The 22,202-nt window shown below is 40.0% G+C and overlaps 2 pseudogenes; one reads left to right on the top strand and one right to left on the bottom strand.

Annotated features, from left to right (window-relative positions):
* The first annotated feature begins 3,903 nt into the window (after positions 1-3,903).
* On the top strand, positions 3,904-4,969 carry LOC127666232 (NADH dehydrogenase [ubiquinone] 1 alpha subcomplex subunit 10, mitochondrial-like; annotated as a pseudogene).
* A 10,034-nt stretch (positions 4,970-15,003) lies between these two features.
* On the bottom strand, positions 15,004-16,431 carry LOC127666078 (recombining binding protein suppressor of hairless-like; annotated as a pseudogene).
* Between the last annotated feature and the right edge of the window lie 5,771 nt (positions 16,432-22,202).

The following is a 22,202-nucleotide window of genomic DNA, read 5'->3' as shown; positions in this document are numbered from 1 at the left end:
AGGTGATTTCTGTGTCTAGGGTACAACAGGAAGGCCTGAGAGACACTGAGGGGAGCCTACTCTGCTCTGCCTCATTGATATAGGGTACAGAGTGTTTACCCCAGTGTGATGGGGTGAAGGTGAGGAGAGGTAGTATTAGATTCAAAGTTACAATTCTGGAGTCCATAAATCAGGAATGGTAAGAGATCAGAAAGTCTGAAACTGCTGGTGGAAAGTTCTGGTACATTGTGTAATCTGATATTGATCAAAACTTGATTCTTTGCGAATTGATCCATTCTTATCTCCATGTACTAAACTTCACTCCAAGTGGATCAAGGACCTCCATGTAAAACCGGACACACTGAAACTAATAGAAAAGAAACTGGGGAAGACCCTAGAGGACATGGGCATGGGGGAAAAGTTCCTGAACAGATCACCAATAACTTATGCTCTAAGATCAAGAATTGACAAATGGGACCTCATAAAATTACAAAGTTTCTGTAAGGCAAAGGACACTGTTAAAAGGACAAAATGGCAACCATCAAATTGGGAAAGGATATTCACCAACCCTACATCTGATAGAGGGCTAATATCCAATATATACAAAGAACTCAAGAACTTAGACCCCAGGGAACCAAATAACCCTATTAAAAAATGGGGTACAGATCTAAACAAAGAATTTTCACCTGAAGAAATTCGGATGGCAGAGAGACACCTTAAGAAGTGCTCAACATCATTAGTCATTAAAGAAATGCAAATCAAAACAACCCTGAGATTTTACCTTACACCAGTCAGAATGGCTAAGGTCAAAAACTCAGGAGACAGCAGGTGTTGGTGAGGATGTGGAGAAAGAGGAACATTCCTCCACTGCTGGTGGGACTGTAAGATGGTACAACCGCTTTGGAAATCAGTCTGGCGGTTCCTCAGAAAACTGGTCATGACACTTCCAGAGGACCCTGATATACCTTTCCTGGGCATTATACCCAAAGGATTCCCCAGCATGCAATAAAGACACATGCTCCATTATGTTCATAGCAGCCTTATTTATAAGAGCCAGAAGCTGGAAAGAACCCAGATGTCCCTCAAAGGAGCAATGGATACAGAAAATGTGGTATATTTACACAATGGAATACTACTCAGCAATTAAAAACAATGAATTCACAAATTTTTTAGGCAAGGTAAAGTGAGGTACCTAAGTGAGGTAACCCAATCACAAAAGAATACACATGGAATGCAATCTCTGATAAGTGGATATTAATTAGCGCAGAAGCTCTGAATACACAAGGCACAAATCGCATGACAAATGTCTCTCATGAAGAAGTATGGAGAGTGTCCTGATCCTGCAAAGGATTGATCTAGCACTGGAGGGGAATATAAGGACAGAGAAAAAGGAGGGAGGTGATTGGAGAATGGATGGAGAGAAGAAGGTTTATGGGACATATGGGGAGGGGGGATCTGGGAAAGGGGAAATCATTTGGAATGTAAACAAAGAATATAGAAAATAAAAATATTAAAAAAAAATTTAATTCTTAGAGCAGTGGTTTTCGGCCTGTGGAAAAACATATTTTGAGTTTGAACTGTGCACAAAATATCCAGAAAGCCATAAAAAGTATCTATGATATCTAACCCCCCCAGCCCAACCTAGAATTTCAAGGTTTGTTTGTTATGAAAATTTTTCCAATTCAAGTCCTCCAATACTAATACTTGTCAGGAATAATCTAGAAGAGGCTAAAGGTAGTAGGTGATATTCCTGAGATGGTTTCACATGGACTATGAAACACAATGGATGAGCCCTTCAAGGCAAGGTTGAAGAGACAATATTTTAGGAAAGAGTCCTGCTATTAAAATGCCTTTCTTGTTATTATTAAATATATATTGTAATCACTAGGAATTAGCCCACCCTTTGGGGCAAATTTCTGCAGAACATTGAAGATGTGCTGTCTTGCAGTGATGCTATATAGACAAAGGGATGATTTCTTAGTTCTAAATGATGATCCTATAAGAATTCCTAAAAATTATGCTGATAATTATTAAGCTCTTTATAATAAGACTGCTATGAAATCCCTCTGATATGAAAACTGCAATGAGAATTCTGCAGGCATCCTCAGATTAGGGACACATTCAAAGAGGCTTTAAAACAATTAATCAAAGTTTATAAAAGAGAACTAAAGATTAACTCTAAGTGCAAGAACAAAAGATAAAATATTGAGTGGGCTTTTCTATACAAAATGTCAATGCTAACTTACTCATGAAAATTATAGTTTTAGACTCTATAAACTTGTGGAGCTAGTGACAAATAATGGATGTCTAGCTAGATAATTACTCTTAATAGAAAGACATGTAAACATCTCTGGTGTAAATTTCTTATTCAATTTATTATTTGAATTTATGTGTATGCTTTTGTTAAAAATGTTGAAATATTAATACAGAGGTAGGTTATTATAGCAAAAACCCTGTAGATATCTCCCACCCATAATATAAGAAGATATCAACAGACTACCTAGAACTTACTGACTAGAATTTGGGAAACATTCATATAAACAATTAGGAAGGAATGTACCCAGATAGCTAATGAGAGAAAAATTCCTTTTATAAGTATATTTCAACTAATAAATTTGAAACAAAGTGTAGCCAGACTTTTGACTACTTTTAGGGTTCCATTTCTCTACTTATCCCTTCCAATTCCCCAACTAGTAGGTGAGAAAGAAGGTTAGAGAGGGCTGGGCAACCCTTTTCGCCAAGATGGCACCAAAAACGAAGAAGGAAGCTCTTGCCTCTCCCAAAGCCGAACCCAAAGCGAAGGCCTTGAAAGCTGAGAAGGCAGTGCTGATAGGCGTCCATAGCCACAAAAAAGAAGATCTAAATAGAAAGCTATGTTGAAATCTGCACAGGTATTTATGCCAATACCTGAAGTGACCTTAGCAGCAATAAAACCATGAAGTATAGGAAACCTGGTGATATTTTTGTATTCCTGTAAGCAATTAATAATGTATTAGGGGGTTTCTGCCTGTGCCAGAGCTGATCCTGTGCCACAGCTCTCCAATACCCAAATTCCCCATGGAGAGAGGTGGTCTCTGAGGAATGCTGACACCAGGCTTATAGAAGGGTGTGCCACATACAGAGACAGCAAAACCAGTTAAGACCAGAGAAAACCAGATGGTTAGAGGCAAGGGCAAAAGCATAAGCAACAGAAACCAAGGCTACTTGGCATCATCAGAACCCAGTTTTCCCACCACAGTGAGCCCTAGATACCACAACAGACTGGAAAAGCAAGACTCTGATTTAAAATCACATCTCATGATGCTGATAGAGGACTTTAAGAAGGGCATAAATAACTCCCTTAAAGAAATACAGGGCCTGCCCAGATCATTCCAATGTAGTAGACCCCTGCCAGTTCTGTCACAGGGGATGCCCCATTTCCTGATACTTTCAAGAGAACCAGTGGCATGCAAGGCATTCAGCCTTTGCCAGGTCTGCCACAGGAAAGACCCCATCTCCTGATACTTCCTGGAGAACCAGCTGTATGCAGGGCATTTGAGAGAAAGGGAATCCCAGGAGTACAGATACACAGGCCTGCAGGACAGAGAAGACACAGTCAGAGACAGCAAGACCAGCTAACACCATAGATAACTATATGGCCAAAGGCAAATGCTAGATCGCTACAAACAGAAACCAAGGCAGCACAGCACCATCAGAAGCCAGTTCTCCCACAACAGCAAATCCTGGATACTCCATCACTTCGGAAAAGCAAGAGCTGGATTTAAAATCATATCTCATGATGCTGATAGAGGACTTCAAGAAGGATATAAATAACTCCCTTAAAGAAATACAGGAGAACATTGGTCAACAGGTAGAAGTCCTTAAAGAGGAAACACAACCTGTCCCTCTGGTCTTTGACCCTGCACAGATGCAGACAGCGAAGCAATGGCCTTGAGGTTGCTGAGACTTGTCCCAGCATCAGCACGTGTGTGTGGCCTCATGGCCAGAGCCCAGCATGTGGGACAAATTCATTCCAGTATGCACTGCAGGCAGAGGTATGGACTTTTGACCTCCATTCTTGGTGATAAGACAACCAAAAAGCTGCATGAGTACAGCCGAGTAATAGCAGTGGATGGGAACATATGCTCTGTGAAGAACAAGCTCACAAGGGAGATTGCAGAGCAGCTAGGCATGAAGCACTTTCCAGAAGCAGGGATATGGTACTCAAGCAACACCACAGGTGATGGAAGGCCCCTCAACATAGAATTCAGTGGCAACTGTAGTTTAGAGAAATTTTATGATGATCCCAAGAGCAACGATGGCAACAGCTACCACCTGCAGCCCCGGCTGTATGCCAGCCCTCTCCTGCAGTACTCATGCCCTGGAGCACCTATTGAGCACAGGACAAGGTGTGGTCTGGAAGCGTTCCATCTACAGTGACTTTGTCTTCCTGAAGTCCATATATAACCAAGGCTTCATCCAAAAGCAGTGTATGGACCACTATAATGAAATCAAGTGGCTCACTCTCCCGGAGTACCTGCCACCACATGCAGTCATCTACATCAATGTGCCTGTTCCAGAGATACAGAGCAGGATCCAGAAGAAAGGAGATCTATAAGAAATGAAGGTCACCTCTGCCTATCTCTAGGACATTGAGAATACCTACAAGAAAACCTTCCTCCCAAAAATGAGTGAGATGTGTAAGGTTTTGGCGTACAGTTCCTGGGACTCTGAAGACTCAACCAAGGTGGTAGCAGACATTGAATATCTTAACTACAACAAAGGGCCTTGGCTTAAACAGAACAATCAGATCTTTCACAACCTACAGATGCTGGTTCAGGATAAGACAGACGTGCTGAATTACACAACCATCCTGGTCTACCTCCCAGAAATCACTATTGGAGCACATCAGAGTAGCTGGATCTACAACAGCTTCAGAGAGCTGCCAGGATGCAAGTATGCCCCTGGGTACAATGCCAAAATGGGTGACAAGTGAATCTGTCTGAAGTGAATAGTTCCCTCTGCCTAGCTGTGTCACAGACATAAAGATGTCGGTTCTGCACAACTCTATGAACTCCAGAGCTTTACAAGACAACAGGAAAAAAGCAAATGATCAAGAATTGCCAGAAAGAAATGATCTAACTAAAAGAATCGGACCGGTGCCTAGTCAGAGTTGAAAGAATCAACTTCTATTGGAAAGGATTTGTAACCTTCTAGTATTCTTTTGGAATCATCTGGGAATAAAGCAATACAGAGCTGGTCTGCTGAAATCCCCCTACCCCAGTGCTGTTTCCTTGAGCCCTCCCAACTTGAAGAAATAAAGCCGGTTCTGTAACCCCTCAAAAAAAAAAAAGGAAACACAAAAATCCCTTAAAGAACATGGCTCAACAGCTAAAATCCCTTAAAGAGGGAACACAAAAATCAAATAGGGAATTACTGGAGAAGATGGGTCAACAGGTAGAAGCCCTTAAAGTGGAAAAACAAAAATCCCTTAAAGAAACACAGGAAAACATGGGTCAACTGCTGGAAGCCCTTAAAGAGAAAACATAAAGATTCCTTAAAGAATTTCAGGAAAAAACAAACAAACAAATGATGGAACTGAACAAAACTATCCAGGACCTAAAATTGGAAATAGAATCAATAAAGAAATCACAAAGTGAGACATTTGTGAAGATAGAAAACCTTGGAAAGAATTCAGGAGTCATAGATACAAGCATCAACAACCAAATTCAAGAGATGGAAGAAAGAATCTCAGATGCTGAAGATTCCATAGAAAACATTGACTCAACAGTCAAAGAAAATGCAAAATGCAAAAAGCTTGCAACCCAAAACATCCAGGAAATCCAGGACACAATGAGACGACCAAACCTAAGGATTACAGGTATAGAAGAAAGCAAGGATTTAGATCTTAAAGGGCCAGTAAATATTGTCAACAAAATTATAGAATAAAACTTCCCTAACCTAAAGAAAGAGATGCCCATGAACATACAAGAAGCCTACAGAACTCTAAACAGATTGGACCAGAGCAGAAATTTCTCCCATCACATAATAATCAAAACACCAAATGCACTAAACAAAGAAAAAATATTAAAAGCAGTGAGAGGAAAAAAGTCAAGTAACATATAAAGGCAGACCTATCAGGCTTACATCAGACTTCTCACCAGAGACTATGAAAGCCAGAAGAGCTTGGGAAGATGTCATACAAACCCTAAGAGAACATAAATGTCATCCCAGACTACTATACCCAGCAAAACTTTCAATTACCATAAATGGAGAAAACAAGACATTCCATGACAAAAGCAAATTTACATAATATCTTTCCATAAATCCAGCTCTGCAAAGGATAATGGGTGGAAAATACCAACACAAGGCAGAAAACCACACCGTAGAAAAATCAATTAAGGTAAGCGTTCAACAAACCCAATAGAAGATAGATAAAAAACCAAAATTTCACCTTTAACTAAGAAGATAACAGTAAGAAACAATCACTTTTCCTTAATATCTCTTAATATCAATGGTTTCAAGTCCCCTATAAAAAGACATAGACTAACAGACTGGATATGTAAACAGGACCCAACATTCTGCTGCATACAAGAAACACACCTCAGTGACAAAGACAGTCACTTAGAGTCAAAGGTTGGAAAACAATTTTCCAAGCAAATGGTTCCAAGAAACAAGCTGGAGAGGCCATTCTTTTTCAAATAAAAAAAAGCCATTAGGATAAAAATGACTTTCAACCAAAAGTTTTCAAAAAAGATAAGGAGGGACACTTCATAATGGTCAAAGGAAAAATCTACCAAGATGAACTCTCAATTCTGAACAGTGAATGCTCTGAATGCAAGGACACCCACATTCATAAAAGAAACTTTAATAAAGCTCAAAGCACACACTGCACCTCACACAGTAATAGTGGGAGACTTCAACACCCCACTGTCAAAAAATGGACAAATCATGGAATCAGAAGGTAAACAGAGATACAGTGAAACTAACTGAAGTTATGGACCAAATGGATCTAACAGATATTATAGAACATTCCACCCTAAAGCAAAGGAATACACCTTCTTCTCAGCACCTCATGGTACCTTCCCAAAATTGACCATATAATTGGTCACAAGACAGACCTCAACAAATATAAGAAGATTGAAATAATCCCATGTATCTTATCAGATCACCATGGCCTAAGGATGGTCTTAAACTCAAACAAAAGCAATGGAAAACAAACATACACATGGACCTTGAACAATTCTCTTCTCAATGATAGCCTGGTCAAGGAAGAAAAAAAGAAAGAAATTAAAGATTTTTTAGAATTTAATGAAAATGAAGATACACCATACCAAAATCTATGGGACACAATGAAAGCAGTGCTAAGAGGAAAACTCATAGCTCTGAGTGCCTCCAAAAAGAGAAAGGAGAGAGCTTACACTAACAGCTTGACAGTGCACCTGAAAGCTCTAGAACAATAGGAAGCAAATACACCCAAGAGTAGTAGACGGAAGGAAACAATCAAACTTAGGGCCAAAATCAACCATACAGAAACAAAAAGAAATATACAAAGAATCAACAAAACAAGGAGCTGGTTCTTTGAAAAAATCAACAAGATAGATAAACCCTTAGCCAGACTAACCAGAGGGCACAGGGATGTTATCCAAATTAATAAATTCAGAAATGAAAAGGGAGACATAACAACAGAAACTGTGGAAATTCAAAAAATCATCAGATCCTATTACAAGAGTTTATACTCAACAAGGTTTGAAAACCTGAATGAAATGGACAACTTTCTAGATACATACCAGGTGCCAATGTTAAAACAGGATCAGATAAATCATCTAAATAGTCCCATAAGTCCTGAGGAAACAGAAGCAGTCATTAATAGTCTCCCATCAAACAAAAGCCCAGGACCAGATGAATTTAGCATGGAATTCTATCAGATCTTCAAAGAAGAATTAATACCGATACTCTTCAAACTTTTCCACGTAATAGAAACTCAAGGAACATTACCCAACTCATTCTATGAAGCCACAATAAAGCTTATACCTAAACCAGACCAAACAAGGAAGGAGAACTTCAGACCAATTACCTTAATGAACATTGATGCAAAAATACTAAACCAAATCCTGTCCAACCAAATCCAAGAATGCATCAAAATTATAACTGACCACGATCAGGTAGGCTTCATCCCAGGGAAGTAGGGATAGTGCAATATACAGAAATCCATCAATGTAATCCACTACATAAACAAAATAAAGGAAAACATACATGGTCATCTCATTAGATGCTGAAAAGGATTTTGACAAAATCTAGCATCCTTTCATAATAAAAGTCTGGAGAGATCGAGAATCCAAAGCCCATACCTAAACATAGGGAAAGCAATATACTGCAAACTGGTAGCCAACATCAAGTTAAACAGAGAGAAACTTGAAGCAATCCCACTAAAATCGGGATTTTAGGCTGTCCACTCTCTCCCTATATATTCAGTATAGTACTTGAAGTCCTAGCCAGAGCAATCAGGCAGCAAAAGGAGGTCAAAGGTATACAAACTGGAAAGGAAGAAGTCAAAATATCGCTATTTGCAGATGATATGATAGTATACTTAAGCAACCCCAAGACTTCCACCAGAGAACTCCTAAAGCTGATAAACACCTTCATCAAAGTGGTTGGATATAAAATTAACTCAAACAAACCAGTAGCCTTCCTCTACTCAAAGGATAAACAAGAGGAGAAAGAAATTAGGGAAATGACATCCTTCACAATTGTCCCAAATAATATTTCATATTTAGGTGTGACCCTAATGAAGCAAGTGAAAGATCTATATGACAAGAAATTTAAGCCTCTTAAGAAAGAAATTGAAGAAAGTCTCAGAAGGTGGAAAGATCTTCCATGTTCATGGATTGGCAGGATCAATATAGTAAAAATGTCCATCTTGCCAAAAGCAATCTACAGACTATGTAATCCCCATCAAAATCCCAAATCAATTCTTCATAGATCTAGAAAGAGCAATTCTCAAATTCATCTGGAATAACAAAAAACCCATGATAGCAGAAACTATTCTTCACAACAAAAGATCTTCTGGGGGAATCACCATCCCTGACCTCAAGCTCTACTACAGAGCAAAACTGTTTGGTATTGGTATGCAGACATTCAGGAAGATCAATGGTATAGAATTGAAGACCCAGATAAGAACCCACACATGTACGGTCACTTGATATTTTCAAAGGAGCTAAAAACATCCAGTGGAAAAAAGACAGCATTTTTAACAAATGGCGCTGGAGCAACTGGAGATCTGCATGCAGAAAAATGCAAATTGACCCATTCTTATCTCCTTGTACAAAGCTTAAGTCCAAGTGGATCAAGTTTACACATAAAACCAGATACACCAAAGCTTATAGAGGAGAAAGTGGGGGAAGAATCGTGAACACATGGGCACAGGGGAAAAGATCCTGAACAGAACACCAATGGCTTATGCTCTAAGAACAAGAATCGACAAATGGGACCTCATAAAACTGCAAAGCTTCTGTAAGGCAAGGACACAGTCAATAGTACAAAATGGCAACCAACAAATTAGGAAAAGATATTTATTAACCCTACATCCAATAGAGAGCTAAAATCCAATGTTTACAAAGAACTCAAGAAGTTAGTCTCCAGAGAGTCAAATAACCCTAAAGCACCTAAAGAAATTTTCAGCCTGGCAGTGGTGGTGCACGACTTTAATCCCAGCACTTGGGGGGGCAGAGGCAGGTGGATTTCTGAGTTCGAGGCCACCCTGGTCTACAGAGTGAGCTCCAGGACACCCAGGGCTACACAGAGAAACCCTGTCTCAAAAAAACAACAACAAATAAACCAAACAAACAAACAAAAAACAAAAAAAAAAGAGAGAAAAGAAAAAGAAAAAAAATGTTCAGCATCCTTAGTTATCAGGGAAATGCAAATCAAAACAACACTGAGATTCCACCTTACACCGGTCAGAATGGCTAAGATGAAAACTTAATGATGATGAAAAAACTGAATAAGATGAAAAACTCAGGGGAAAGCTGATGCTGGAGAAAATGTGGGGAAAAAGGAACACTTCTCTATTGTTGGTAGGATTGCAAGCTGGTAAAACCACTCTTGAAATCAGTTTGGCAATTCCTCAGAAAATTGCTCATAGTACTACCTGAGGACCCAGCTATACTACTCCTGGGCATATGCCCAGAAGATGCTCCAACATGTAATAAGGACACAAGGGAAAAATGTCAAGTAACATATGAAGGCAGACTTATCAGAATTACACCAGACTTCTCACTAGAGACTATGAAAGCCTTGGCAGATGTCATACAGACCCTAAGAGAACACAAATGCCAACCTAGGCTACTATACCCAGCAAAACTCAATTACCATAGATGGAGAAACCAAGGTATTTCATGACAAAAACAAATTTACACAATATCTTTCCACAAATCCAGCCTTTCAAAGGATAATGAATGGAAAACAACAGCAAAAGGAGGGAAACTACACACTAGAAAAATCAAGAAATTAATCTTCTTTTAACAAACCAAAAAGAAGAAAGCTACACAAACATAACTCCACCTCTAATAACAAAAATAACAGAAAGCAACAATCACTTCTTAACATCTCTTAACATCAATGGACTCAATCTCCAATAAAAAGACATAGACTAACACACTGGACACATAAACATGACCCAACATTTTGCTGCATACAGGAAAACCACCTCAGGCAGAAAGACAGATGCTACCTCAGAGTAAAAGGCTGGAAAACAATTTCCCAAGCAAACTGTCCCAAGAAACAAGCTGGTGTAGCCATCCTAATATCGAATAAAATCGACTTTCAACCTAAGATAATCAAAAAAGATAAGGAAGGACATTTCATACTCATCAAAGGAAAAATGTCTACCAAGATGAACTCTAAATTCTGGACATAATTAATCTTCTTTCAGCAAACCCAAAAGAAGATAGCTACACAAACATAAAAATAACATCAAAAATAATAGGAAACAACAATCACTATTCCTTAATCTCTTTTTTTTATTTACAAATCCACAAAAAGGACTTTTAATAAAAGTAGCCAACAAACGATATATCAATAACATGGTAAAACAGACATATCTGTTCACACCATTCTGTGGTAAGAGTCTGACACGGAACCATAGGAAAATGCTTTTATTGTTACACTCTTGAACTAACAACTTATAGTCTGTTTTGATTCTTACCAAATTAAGCAAAAGAACTGAAATGAGCATTTCAAAAAGTCAAAGTTCATTTTAATAAAGCCATGAACTTGAAAACGTACTTTAAGTTACAAATCTGGGTAAGGAATATTTTGTTCTTCAAAAGCATCTCATCTGTTCTCATTAACGACTTAACTAAATCCTAACTCTAGGACTTCAGAAAGCACAGCGGCAGTGCAAAGAGCTCAGGCTCTGAGCAGATCACAGGGTCCGGCTTCCATGGCAACTGAGGAGTGGAGCTTGGAGGGAAACAGATCTGAAGGCAAACCAAGAAAAGTTACTGCAAAAATAGGTAAGGCCACAGTGATTTCTGCCCTGGACCACTGAGACAGCCTGGAGGTGTGAGGTGAGATGGAGGTAGACAGCAGCTGATCTGAAGAGAAATAGCTGGAACAGCTGAGGTAGATAAGAAGAAGGCTGTCACCACCACGTTTTACAGGTGGCCTTCCCCTCGACAAACCGAGGAGGAGGCCATTTAAAGGCGTTCAGAGTGGCACTTACAGTGGTACAGTCTACGAGATGGAGAGTGAAAGCAGCGAAGCTGGAAAGCAACGGTCCTGACAGAGGAGTCCAAGCGTCTACGTGAAAACTTTCAGAGAGCCAAGAAGACACCAGAAAATGCCATAGAAGTTACAGTCTGCATTCGGAAGGTACTAGTGGCTCCTGTTGTAAGGGACAGTAAGAGCTTGCCACAATCTAGAGGTAGATTTTACTCGAGGGTGATGACATCACTAGACTGTGTCCTTTAACATCACAGATGTGGTTCTTGTACTAAATGGAGCCCAATGAGTCTGCTGCAATTCCCAAAAACTGAACAAGGCATTACGAAAGTGCAGGGGTGGAAACAAAATAAAACTGGCAACGTTAGCACACAGGCTGACACTCAAGCCTGAACGCAGCAAAGCTTAACTACAAAGGAAAAAAAAAAAAAAAAAAAAAAAAAAAAAAAAAAAAACAGGACAGAACATTCCTACAGGGGGAAAAATCAACAAAGGGGCAAAGAGAAAAATGAAAATGAGGTACCTTTGCATTTTTATAAACTTACAACTATCTGTCTCTAAGGTACTGCTTAGTTATTATCATCTAACAAAAGCCATTTTCTGGTCTTAAGTTTAAAGTTATAATGATGTTCTGGTTTGGCTTTATAAAAGGAAAATAATACAATAAATCATCCTGCAGAGATTTTTCTCATTTCACCCTATGGGCACCATCTTGGTAGCAAATAATTCTCATGATATTTTTGTCATTTGCCAACAAGGTGGGAAACACCCTGTTAAATGTAATCACTGGGAACATTCCAAGTAAGGATAAAATGTTTAACTGACACATAATACAAGTTACGTACAAGGTTTGGGGGAAAGGAAAACCTGAACAAATCCTGGATCACAGATGAACTGAGGAACATGCAGAGGCACACAGCCTTCAAATGGTGGTGTCCAATTCCATGAACTCAGAAATGACTAAAAGGCCATACGGAGCTCTGGTAGCATCCCTTAGATCACCACTATAAATACATTTCTTTTTTTTTTAAGACAACAACTAAAGATTTTATTTTCCATTTCAACTAGAAATCACAACAGGAGATGAAAATTTCAGTGGCATTAATAAGTAATGACTTAATTCAAAATTGATTCATGGCAAATTAACAAATATGAAAGTCAAATCTAGAGCCAATTAGTGTGTTCACAAGAGTTGAAGGGGAATGAAAGCAAAAATCGAAGGAAATCGAAGAATATCTCAGAAAATGGAAAAATCTTTCATGCTCGTGGATTGGCAGGATTAATATAGTTAAAATGGCCATCTTGCCAAAGGCAATCTACAGATTCAGTGCTATCCCCATAAAAATCCCCACCCAGTTCTTCATAGAGCTAGAAAGAACAATTCTTAAATTCATCTGGAATAAAAAAAAACAAAAACAAAAACAAAAAAAAAAAAACAAAAAAAAAAACCAGGATAGCTAAAACTATTCTCAACAGTAAAAGAACTTCAGGGGGATTCAGTATCCCAGACTTTAAACTTTACTACAGAGCAATAGTGATAAAAACTGCATGGTATTGGTACAATATCAGACATGCAGATCAATGGAATAGGATTGAAGACCCAGAAGTGAACCAACACACCTATGGTCACTTGATCTTCGACAAAGGAGTGGAAAATATCCAGTGGAAAAAAAGATAGTCTTTTCAAGAAATGGTGCTGGTTCAATTGGAGGTCAGCATGCAGAAGAATGCGAATTGATCCATTCTTATCTTCTTGTACTAAGCTCAACTCCAAATGGATCAAGGACCTCCACAGAAAACCTGACACACTGAAACTAATTGAAAAGAAACTGGGGAAGACCCTGGAGGACATGGGTACGGGGGGAAAGTTCCTGAATAGAACACCAATAGCTTATGCTCTAAGATCAAGAATTGACAAATGGGACCTCATAAAACTACAACGTTTCTGTAAGGCAAAGGACACTGTCAAAAGGACAAAACATCAACCAACAGATTGGGAAAGGATCTTCACCAACCCTAAATCTGACAGAGGGCTAATATCTAATATATACAAAGAACTCAAGAAGGTAGAACCCAGAGAACCAAATAATCCCATTAAAAAGTGGGGTACAGAGCTAAAAAAGAATTTTCACATGAAGAACTTCAGAGAGCTGAGAAACACCTTAAGAAATGTTCAACATCATTAATGATTAGGGAAATGCAAATCAAAACAACCCTGAGATTTCACCTCACACCAGTCAGAATGGTTAAGGTCAAAAACTCAGGAGACAGCAGGTGTTGGCGAGGATGTGGAGAAAGAGGAACACTCCTCCACTGCTGGTGGGATTGCAAGATGGTGCAACCACTTTGGAAATCAGTCTGGCGATTCCACAGAAAACTGGGCATGACACTTCCTGAGGACCCTGTTATACCACTCCTGGGCATATACCCAGAGGATTCTTCAGCATGCAATAAGGACACATGCTCTACTATGTTCATAGCAGCCCTATTTGTAGTAGCCAGAAGCTAGAAAGAACCCAGGTGTCCTTCAACAGAGGAATGGATACAAAAAATGTGGTATATTTACACAATGGAGTACTATTCAGCCATTAGAAACAATGAATTCATGAAATTCTTAGACAAATGGATGGAGCTGGAGAACATCATACTAAGTGAGGTAACCCAGTCTCAAAAGATCAATCATGGTATGCACTCACTGATAAGTGGATATTAGCCCAGAAACTTTGAATACCCAGGACATAATCCACAAATTAAATGATGTCCAAAAAGAACGAAGGAGTGGCCCCTGGTTCTGGAAAGTCTCAGTGCAAGAGTATAGGGGAATTCTAGAACAGGGAAGTGGGAAGGGGTAGATGGAGGAACAGGGGGAGGGAAGAGGACTCATGGGACTTGCAGGGAGTGGGGACCCAGAAAAGGGGAAATCATTTGAAATGTAAATAAAAAATATATCAATTTTTTAAAAAAGCTTTTTTTATACAAGTCCCTTGGTCCATCAATCTACATTAGGTTTGTGTCTTCTAGCTTAACCTGTGCTCCAGCCACGCATCTATTCCTGACCATTAAATCACAACCAAACCAAAAACAACCAAAAAGGTGTGTGAGAGAGAGATAGACAGCTGAAAACCTGGATTTCCAACAGCCTGGACATTTTGATGTTGTTCTGTGGCTTCTGCATTTCACATCTGCACTTGCAGTTTTGAATCACCTGCTATGAAACATTTCCCCAAGAAACCACAAAAGATTGTTCACTTTATCCTTGCCTTTTTCTGTCAACTTTTTGCTACATTCAAGTCAGTTTAAGTCCCAGCAAAAAGATGGTAGTTAGGACACCATGGTTGATGTGGACGATGTGACACTGGTAGAATTTGTGCTGGCATTTGTGTAATTCCCTTCCCTGTTTGTGTTTGACTCATTGCTGGGCACTTGACTGGAGTTGGCTCTGAGAATTGCTCCTGCAGTGCTGCAGTATGGCCTTGGCCCTGGTTCTGGTGTGTACGTAGAGGTGGAGTAAATGATTTCATCATTAAGGACCAAAGTTACTGGAACCTGGACTGGCTGTCGGACCCATCTCCAACCTTCTCGGAATGTCTGGGACCACACAGAGCATGCTCTCTCCACATCTGTACTCTGTTTCAGCTTCTACATCCCCAAACCATACTTGTAAATTTGGAGTAAAGTTTTGTCCCATAAGTTCAAGCACTGCTACATCCTCACTGCCATTCAATAGAAGATTTTCTGTGACAGGCACAGGACTGACTGGGACAAGAACAGGGCCCATTCCCTCATAGAACATATACTCTGCCTTATCTGTGCTAATGATTGTCCAGGAAGCTCCATCATTTATCATTTCTTATTTTGTTCTTTTGGACATGGAGTGGCCTGAAATTGGATTATTCTTTCTTGAGAAAGGCACAAGTACATTCTCTCTGTACTTAAAGTAAAAAGCACACTCGTGGAGCTGTGAGTCAGGGTCATCTGCATCCAGTCATGCTGTCTGCTTATCAGCTTTCCTAATTATCAATCTTGGGAGTGCCGTGCTAGTAACTGAGCACACAAGCTTGACAGTCTGTCTGTTTTGGAGGTAATCATCTCTAAATGAACTCCTCTCCTTCTGATTCATCATCGTCCAAAAGATGAAAGTAAAATGCTCCCCACTGTTGTGAACTAGCGAGGAAATTCCTTCCTTCTACATGAAAGTATCTTGTACTAACTGTCTGGGATCAAAGTCAATTAAACACAACCACCCTTGTTCCTGAGGCAATTCACCAGTCAGCATTTTTCAATGACTGCTTCTTTTTGGAAGGTTTGGAGATGACTTTTATCTGCTTGTTTAGAAACACACCAATGTCATCTCTCTTCTTTACAACATGAAATGTTTTCTCTTGTCTGAATCAGATATGTACAAAGTTTTGGCTGTACAGTAGTCCTTCCCTTTCAAGTTCAGCTGCTGCATTTCTTGGTTACTATTTCCTATTCCAATAAATGCACTGGCTTGAGACTCTTGCTCAGAACAACCATCTCATTCCAGTTGTTCTTTTTTTTCTTTTCAACCACTTCCCATAAGATACACACAAGAAGGAAGGCAAAAAAAATCCATTTTTCATTTCTGTGTGATTTCTGTGTAACTTTTTAATGAAGAATTGTTGAGAGTATTGTTTGATCCCCTTGTTCTTTTAAATAATTTCACATAACTTCCCTAGTGAGTTGCTTAGGTTGAGGCCACTCACCAAACTTCCTATAAGCCAACATTTGAAAAGCCGAGTTAGGCAGATGCCTTGAGTTCTGGGCTATGCCTTAAATTCCACAGCAGCTGGAGCTAGCTCTGTAATATACCTTAACATCAATGGACTCAATTCCCCAATAAAAAGACTGTCAGACTATATAAGTAAACAGGTCCCAGAATTTTGCTGCATACAGGAAACACACCTTAATGTCAAAGAGAGAAACTACCTCAGAGTAAAGTGATGGAAAACAATTTTCCAAGCAAACGCTCAACCAGCAGAAGTACCCAGTCTAATACTGAATAAAATCAACTTTCAACCAAAAGTTATCATACTGATCAAAGAAAAAATCTACCAAGATGAACTCTTAAATCTGAACATCTATGTTCCAAATGCAAGAACACCCATATTCATAAAAGAAACTTTACTGAAGCTCAAAGCACACATTGCACCTCACATTATAACAGTGGGAGAATTTAACAACCCACTCTCAATGGACAGATCATGGAAACCCAAACTAAACAGAGACACATTGAAACTAACAGAAGTTATGGACCAAATGGATTTAATGGACCAAATGGACTTAACACATATCTATAGAACATTTTATCCTAAATCAAAAGAATATCCCTTCTTCTCAGCACCTCATGGTACATTCTCTAAAATTGACCATATAGTCGGTCACAAAACAATTCCCAACAGATACAAGAAGATTGATAATACCATGCATCTTATCAGATAACAGACTAATAATGGTCTTCAATAGCAACAAAAACAACAGAAAGCCCACATACACATGGAATCTTACAACACTCTACTCAATGATAACTTGGTTAAGGGAGAAAGAAAGAAAGAAAGAAAGAAAGAAAGAAAGAAAGAAAGAAAGAAAGAAAGAAAGAAAGAAAGAAAGAAAGAAAGAAAGAAAGAAAGAAAGAAAGAAAGAAAGAAAGAAAGAAAGAAAGATGGAGGGAGGGAAGGAAGGAAGGAGGGAAGGAGGGAAGGAAGGAAGGAAGGAAGGAAGGAAGGAAGGAAGGAAGGAAGGAAGGAAGGAAGGAAGGAAGGAAAATAAAGGCCCAATATATCCAGACCTATGGGACATAATGGAAGCAGTGCTAGGAGGAAAACTCAAAGCTCTGAGTGTCTCCAAGAAGAAACTAGAAAGAGCATACACTAGCAGCTTAACAGCACACTTGAGAGCTCTAGAACAGAAAGAAGCCACAGAACCTGAATCAGTCATCCTCTGTAACCAGGCAAGGCCTCCATGGACGAACTAGCACACCAGTCCAGCCACAAAAACCTCTGACTCGGGAGGTGCTGAGACTGGAGCTAGCACAATCATCATCAGAGAGACATTAGAGACATCATCCAACAATGAATGGGAGCAGATGCAGAGTCCCACAGCCACACATTAGGTGGAGCAGAGTCCTGTGGAGGAGTGGGGGAACAATCGAAGGAGCCAGATGGATCAAGGACACCACAAGAACAGGGCCCACAGAATCAACTGATTGGATTCAGGTGGGCTCACAGAAATCAGGGAACTTGTAAAGGTTTGACCTAGGTCTTCTACATAAAAGTTATAGTTGTGTAGTTTGATATTCTTGTGGGGTTCCTAACAGTGGAGCAGGAGCTATCTCTGACTCATTTGCCTACCTTTTGGACCCTTTTCCTCCTATTGGGTTACCTTGTCCAGTCTTGATGTAAGAATATGTGCCTGATCTTATTGTAGCTTGTTATATTTTATTTGGCCAATGTCCTGACAGGCCTGCTCTTTTCTAAGGGGAGATGGAGGAAAAGAGGATCTAGAGGAAGGGGGAGACATGGGGGAGACAGAGGTAGGGGATGGAGGGGAAACTGCAGTCTGGATATAATATATGAGAGAAGAATAAATAAAAAAGGGAAATATAAATTTTGTGAGTGTGCAACACATATGCGGCAGAGGACTACCTGGTCTGGCCTCAGTGAGAGAAGATACTCCTAACCCCTAAGAGATTTGAGGCCCCAGGGAGTGAGTAGGCCTGGCAGAGGAGAGGCATCCTCTTGAAGGTGGGGAAGAGAGGAGGAGTGGAATGAGGAACTGTGGGAGGGCAGACTTGGAGGAGGTAACAACTGTTAAAAAATTTAAGTAACTGAAAAAATGTTTTGAGGATGTGGACTGGGGCAGTGGGGATGGAAACAGAAAGGATCGGGTGGGAATGAGTACTAGAAGAGATGACTAGAATTGGAGGGCATATGGGAGGGATAAGAAATCAACTGCAGTGGAAACTCCCTGGAGTCTATGAGAGCAACCCTGGCAAAGTCTCTGAGTAATGGAGGATATGGAACCTGAAGCAACCATCTTCTATAACCAGGCAAGGCACATATCTGTGGGTCTGGGACATCAACCCACCCATAAAACCTTCTATCTTCAATCTGTCCTGACTGCAAGACATACTGGGGCAATTATGGCTTAGAACTTGTTGGAGTAGCAAAACCAAGACTGTTCCAACTTGTGGCCGGTGCCTGGAGATGGAACCCTGTCTGACACCACCTGAATGATCAGGAACTAAAGGCAGGACTGCTCTGAGACCCAAAATAGAAACAAACACAATTGGCATTTAAAAAAAACTCAATAAAATTATTCTTAATGATATTCTGCTATACTCATAGACTAGTATCTAGCCCAATTGTCATCAGAGAGGCTTCATCCAGCAATCAATAGGAGAAAAGGCACAGACCCACAACCAAACACTAGGAAGAACCAGGAGAACCCTGCAGAAGAGGAGAAAGAGGAATTGTAGAAGACAGAGGGGCCAAGGACCAAGGACAGCACAAGAACATGGGCCACAGAATCAACTAAGCAGGGCTCATAGAGGCTCACAGAGACCGACTTAACAAACATGGACCCTGTACAGGTCTAAGCTAGGGCCTCTGAATATACCTTATAGTTGTGTAGCTTAGTGTTTCTGTGGGACTTCCAGCAATAGGAGAGCAGGTATCTCTGGATATTTTGCCTGTGATTGGGGCCCTTTCTTTCTACTGGTTTGTTGTATCCAGCCATGATATGATGAAAGGAGATAGAGGAGAAACTGATCTGGGAGAGGTAGGGGAAGGGCCTGGGAAGAATGGAAGGAGGAGAAACTGTGCTTGAGATGTACTGTATGAGAATAATAAAAGGTTTTTTGAAATTAAGGAGATAACTATGCCCAGGGGTGCAGAAAAAAAGCTAGAAGATCCCATCTATTAATCAATATGCAGTTTGACACTTGTGTAAACAGAGGTTAAGAACTAAGAATTCACTGCAAACTAGGCGCTTAAAACTTAAGATGTTTTATCTGCCCAACTTCAAGGAATACAAATTTCTATGTGCCTCCTGCTATTCAGAGGTGATGAAACAATACACTCTTGGGAATGTTCCTCGGGCTAATTTAGTAGCAGAACTGAGACTTGAATCTGGTCTGATGACTCCACAGCCTAAGCTCTTGTCAGGATGTTCTCACACATTCCAGAGACAGAGTAGCAGGTTTTAGGGAGAAGGACATTTCTACATGCCTGAGCAATGCAGGCTAAAAAACAGAAATTTGCCACGGTGGCTAGATTTAAAGCTGGGATTTAAGTCTTCTGAATCTCTGCTAAAAATCTTGGTTGCAGAGTGTGTTTCTCTATAAACTGTGGAGAGAGAGCCAAAAGAAAGATCAGAAGCACATCGTGTTCCCTCGAACTGCTCCTTGGCCAGAAACGTATTAAGAAAAACTTAAGGAACAGAAAAGTTGGGTGATCCAATTGGCACTTCATCAGGACTAACTTGTCAGCCATGCCCAGAATTTATGAAAGGGAGAAAGGCCTACAGGCAAAGACACAATTAGAAGGCTATTGTAGATGCTCATTTCTCAGATGCCAAGTATGAGTCAGAACAGGATGGTGAGAACATGCATGCCACACATGAGTATCAAGCTCAAAGGGAGAACAGACCCACCCTAGGAACATATGCAATCAAAGACATGCACTGCAAACATACTGATGGGCAGTGACCCTGACTGATCCCCAGGGTGCTGACCTCATCCACCTTCTCTCCACAAGAGCACAAGTTCCAAAGAGTGAGGGAGCCTGCATGGACTTATAAGCACCGTGGGTTTGATGACAAGTGGACGCTGGGTGAATCGGGAGGTAGTATCTGACAGGTTGTCTCCACTTTCCTGGATACTCCATATAGGAAGGACTCTCTCAAGGCTCAGCGCCAGTGAGTCTTCCTCAGAAGGCTTTCTTCTCAAGATATTCTAAATTACATCATTCTATTTAATATCCACAGAGACGTATCTTCATGGTCTATTTTATAATATGGAATCTTTGGGTTTTTTGTTAACTTTTGTTATTTTTTTTTTACCTTCCTCTGCAAGACTGCCAAGCTCGAGTATGTCAGTTTTGCTTCTTACTGCAGAATTCTCAGCAGTCAGAATCACAGTACTCAGCAGAAGCAAAATGTAAACTTAAACTATCATAACCCAGTTACTGAGATGCCTCTAGCAGCTAAGTCTGGTCACCTGACTGCAACCCTAGGCACTGACATGGTAGAGTCCCAAAAGAGGTCCTCTAACCCCCTAAACACATGCACCATGCATATGCATAAATACACACACACACACACACACACACACACACAAATAAAGAAATGGATAAAAATTAAATTCACCAGTCACTAAATGTAAGAAGCTCACTTTTATAAGTTGTGAAATTAAGCTTAATATTTTTGCTACCAAATATTACCATAAAACAATCTTTCTTTGCCACTTATTCAGCATTTCCAAACTACTATGAAAAATATGACTATAGAATAGGGAATTGAAAGAAAAACTGTCATTCATAAAAACATCAGTGAAAATTTAAAAAAAAAAAAAACACAAAAACAAAAACAAATGCTCACCAGCCAGAGACTGAAAAGCACCTCAGAAACACATCTAACTCTGACTTTCTATAGTAAAACCCTCCACAAAGTCACAGTGCCCTGCTATTCTGATTTTAGGAAGGAATTCCATGGGAATAATGTTTTAGAGATGTGACCATGTTAGTTACAAACTTGTGTGAGTGTTTCACCCTGAGAACGTATCTCAGATGAGCTATCACACTTCAACCTCAGTATTAGTCAGGCTCTGGCAGAGCCTCTCAAGGGACAGCTACATCAGGCTCCTGTCAGCAAGTGCTTCTTGGCATCAGCAATAGTGTCCTGGTTTGGTGTCTGCAGATGGGATGGATCCCCAGGCAGGGTAGTCTCTGGATGGCCTTTCCTTCAGTCTCTGCTCACTCGGTAGCCACATGGGGTTAATGGCTACTTGGAGATCTTATGGGTTTCCTTTACCTGTTTAATAAAGACTTGAAATGAAAGAGAGTAGGAAAAGAACAGGGGAGCAGAGAGTACATACTATTCTGCTTTTTTCAGAAGACTTATGCCTTCCCATTCTCACAGAATCCCTGATGACATACATGTGAGGAGCACCTTTATCTGTAAATGTGTATGTAAATGTGCCCTGAAACTTAGGAGCAGACGCATTCTCCTTGGAGTGAAAGAAGGTGTCAGAATGCAGTCTTCCTTCTACATCTTCTCCAACCACAGCAACCATTCACAAGTTAACTCAAAACAACTACAAATCACATTCTGTCTTCTGGTGACACAGTCTGACCTCATAAATAAGAAGTTGCTTTAACCTTACAGAGGTTCTCCTTCTAATGTTTGGTTTGACCATTGCCGAGTAATGTGGGAGTCTCCTCCTGCTCATGTTATGATCCTTGCCTCATTTTCTATTGCCCACTTGATAGTACAAACCAAAG

Source organism: Apodemus sylvaticus, chromosome 15 (assembly GCF_947179515.1).
Source record: "Apodemus sylvaticus chromosome 15, mApoSyl1.1, whole genome shotgun sequence".
NCBI lineage: Eukaryota > Metazoa > Chordata > Mammalia > Rodentia > Muridae > Apodemus > Apodemus sylvaticus.
This window is presented reverse-complemented; position numbering and strand designations above follow the sequence as displayed.